This window comes from Belonocnema kinseyi, chromosome 2 (assembly GCF_010883055.1).
Source record: "Belonocnema kinseyi isolate 2016_QV_RU_SX_M_011 chromosome 2, B_treatae_v1, whole genome shotgun sequence".
Taxonomy (NCBI): domain Eukaryota; kingdom Metazoa; phylum Arthropoda; class Insecta; order Hymenoptera; family Cynipidae; genus Belonocnema; species Belonocnema kinseyi.
The window spans coordinates 123,216,801-123,221,092 of NC_046658.1; positions in this window are offsets into that span (position 1 = coordinate 123,216,801).

The window sequence follows — 4,292 nt, forward strand, 5'->3', positions numbered from 1 at the left end:
TTCAGCGGACAAAATTTTTCAAATATATATTTTGTATTTGAGACAAAAATAAACATTACGTGTTTCGCCAAAATAAGTATGAAAAAAAATTAATGGCGGCAGCTACCCCTGAACACTTTTTATTTTATGTTTATGATAATATATACTTTTCATACATAAAAAAAATTAGAAAATTTGCTTTATAACGATGGATGTAAAATAGAGTCCATCCAAAATGAATAAAAAATTTCACGGGGGTAAACCACTCCCTAATTATATATAAAATTTCGAAATAAGTCTAAAATTGAGCAAAAAAATCTGAAAAAATATTATTTGTATACAAAAAGAGGATGAAGGTATTTAGGTATTTTTTTAGCGAAAAACATCACTGAAGAGGGTAACTACTCTTAAATTGTTCCTCATTATTAACCATTCTAATTAAACCTTGTGCGCATTACTTTCAAAGTTTGTTTAATTTTAAGGTACGCGAATCAAGTTGATGTGTTACGCCAAAAATTTTAATTTTTAGGGCTAGCTGCTCCTAAACACTTTTTATTTTGTGTCTATGATGATACATACTTTCTATGCATAACAACATTGTAAAATTTGTTTTATAAATATGGAAGTAAAATGGAGTTCGTCCAACATGAACAAAAAAATTACACGGGGTAAACCACCCCCTAATTATGTATAAAATAGCAAAATAAGTCTAAAATTCAGGAAAAAAATTCGAAGAAAATACGTCTTGCATACATAAAAGAGGATAAAGGTATTTAGGTACTTTTAAGGGATAAACAGCATTGAAGAGGGTATCTGTCTCTGAACAAAAAATTTTTTTACACCATGAACATCGAATTACAGCAATATTAGTATGACCTAATACATCACGACGAGTTTTACAGGAATCACTGAAGCTGAAGTGCACCGGATTTTCAAATTTACCAGGTTTTTCTGCAATATATCCGCTTTTGTACCATGAATATTTAAAAAGATTAGTATTTCTTGGCGAGCTTAATTGATTATGCACCAAAGACTGAAGCTTAATAATATTATTCCTGATATGTAAATTGATATCGTAATTCATGAAAATAACAGAATCGGAAAAGTGACGAACATAATTTTTCCAAACTCTAAACCCAAATACATCTAAAGGTGCGGAAGCGAAAATCTTCATGGGCAATTTCTTGTTGTGCTTGTAATGCCCACCTGCGTATGTGTTTATCATGAATAATTAGCCCGTCATCAACTGCTTTTTTGAAAATCTCTGATGTAATGTCACTTATCCTAGCAACTTTTTCTCTATAAGTATCGCCTTTATGGAGAGCATGAGACCAACGTCTTAATTGTTTTACTGATAGATCTTTTCTGAATTTTTCCTGAACACTCTCAAGACTTAAATTTTTCTTCTTTCCACTTCTCCAATATTTGACTGTTCTTAATTTATAGTCGTATGATATTTCTTCCTCATCTTTTGTGCATCTATCCGTAGGTGAAAAAATAAGATCAGGAATATGGTGTTGAACATCATCCTCTATGATTTGTGCATCTAAATTTTTAAAAAGTTCTTTGAAATCTAAGGACTCTTAAACCATCTTCTTCACGCCGTTAAATTCTTTCATGGCATCCAACAAAATTGCTTCAAAATGTTCTTTCATTTCAATTTCCCTCATGTTTATTGGAGTTTCTTTCATATCTAATGTTTGGAATGTAGCAAGCAGTAAATTTATAACATTTGAAGGATTCAAAAAATAATTTTAGAGAAATAAACATTTTTTTTTACTAAAATAGTTAGATTTATTGGAGTTTCTTTCATATCTAATGTTTGGAATGTAGCAAGCAGTAAATTTATAACATTTAAAGGATTCAAAAAATAATTTTAGAGAAATAAACATTTTTTTTACTAGAATAGTTAGATTCACAACCGAGCAGATGAATTTTTAACTAAAATTATGAATATCCAACCAAAAAACGAACTTTTTACAAAATAGTGTAACTTTCAAGCAAGTTGTTAAGTTAAAAAAATTCTCAACGAAAAGTGGAACAGTTGCTATTTCGACCTAAAAAATTTGATTCTCAATAACAAAACAGTTGAAATCAACCAAAAAGACAGATTTTCAAGAAAATAGTTAAAACTTTAACAAAAACAGATTATTTGGCTTGAAATTTATAATATTAATTTTTTATGTTAAATATTAAATAGCGTCGGTTACTGGTATATTGTTTTTGAAGAAAATAATTTGACTCGGCCTCAAATTTTTTTCTCGTTGATGATTCGCTAAATTGTTTGTAAATTCTTCTTTTAGCATTTTTGTTGTAACAGTTTTAGCTTTTTCATAAGCAATGAGAGGGCAATGTTGTAAAGCTATTGTAAATAGGTTGCGTTATTTCTAACAATTTAGAGTATACATTTTCGAAGCATAAGTATGACAATCTAAAACAAAAAATTATCGAAATTATGAAATCGCCAAATATAAACAATTTTCGACTAAACAAATTATTTCGGTCTTGAAATAAAAACAAATATTGAAAGTTAAACAAAAAAAAATGATATTTATCGTCAGTTGAGAAATATGCCCCATGTAAAGGAAAAGAGTATTCTGATCGAAAAAATTGCACTACAATTTTTTTATTTGCTCGAACATTTTTGAAAATTTGGCCAAATTATGCCAAATTATTTTTAATTTTCAGAGAATGTTGATAATTTTAGGTAATTTACTATAACTGACCGTCAAATTCACCGAAAAATACGGAAAGTTCGGGTTTTCGGCCCATATAAAAAAACGGATTCTTTGGTACTCGGTTTAAAAATATATTGAAATATTTCAAATCACATGTAGTATTTTAAATTCAATTAAAATGTTATAAAATTCCTGATGATATATTTAAAAAATCATTAATTTTGTAGATCTTGAAATTAGGAAGATAAGCTTAATGGCTATAATAAATAAGATAATTAATAAACAATAACCCTCCCAAGTAGCTCTCGACGGCCGACGTGAACATGGACCAATGAGAAGAAAGATAAATAAAAGTATGTGCAGAAAAAAACTTAACTTTTTCATGGTGGCTAAATTAAGGATGATATGATGGTCCACCAATATATTTTTTTATTATAACATTCTAATGATGCCGCCATAAATGTCATCGCTAGAGAGCGCGACTTGACCATCATTTGTTTTTAATAATTTCCGAATTAAAGCGTTTAAAATTTAAGGATAATATATGAGATTATTTTGAATTTAAAGTGTTCCAATTCGAAATATTTTAAACCGGCAACATTTTAAGAAAATACAATATATCGACTGAAATCAAAAGAAACTAAATTTGTATCATTTCTGAATGGAAGAGTTTAAAATTGGATGATTTCAAAATGCAACAAAAAATCAAATCGAAGCTTTCAAAGTTCAAAACCTGCAAACTAAAATTGTTAAATTTATCAAATTTTTGTAGGAAAGAGTTGAAATTAATAATTAAATTTAATATTTTGAGCATTTTCTAGAACTACGAAAACCTAATTTTTATCAAATTAAGAAAATTATGATTTAACGTTAAAAATGAAAAAGTTATTAATTAATAGATTTTATGCTTTCACAATGATTCATTTTGATAAAAAGAGATATTTCGGGTTTCACTCGTGTAAAAAACTACCAATTGTTTGCCGACGTTTCGTGAACATTACAGTTCACATTTCATGGCTGACCTGAAACTGAGGTATCAGGTCATGTTGTTCTTAGGTATACTCTCTACGATGCATTATGTATTATATCCATTGTTTCTATTGATGTTATTAGGGTGTTTTAAGATTTCGATTGCTTCTCTATGTTTTCTTGGAAATTTGTTGTGCGTTTTTGCAATGACTGTTGTTTCACCAAATATAATGTTATATCCTGTTTCGATATGATGTTCAGTTATTGCTGATTGCGTGAAATGTTTTACGCTGGCTCACCGCTCTCTCGGTTTCTCCAATATAGACTTTTCCACAAGAACAAGGGATTTTATATACGCCTGGAACACTGAGGGGTGCCTTTTTATCTTTAGGGTTATTTAGTACGAGGGTAGTTCAATAAGTCCTTAGAATGAAGTATAAAAACAATTTTTTTTGGGTAAATTTTTTTTTATTTTTCAACATAATCTCCTTGGAGCTCTATACACTTAGCCAATCGCTTTTCAAGTTCTTTTAATCCTTCAGAAAAGTGCGTTTTCGGAAATTGCTCAAAATAAGCACTTACAGAGGCAATGACGTCTTCGTTGTCTGGAAATCTCTGTCCACCGAGCCATTTTTTCAAGATTGGAAATAAGAAAAAGTCACTGGG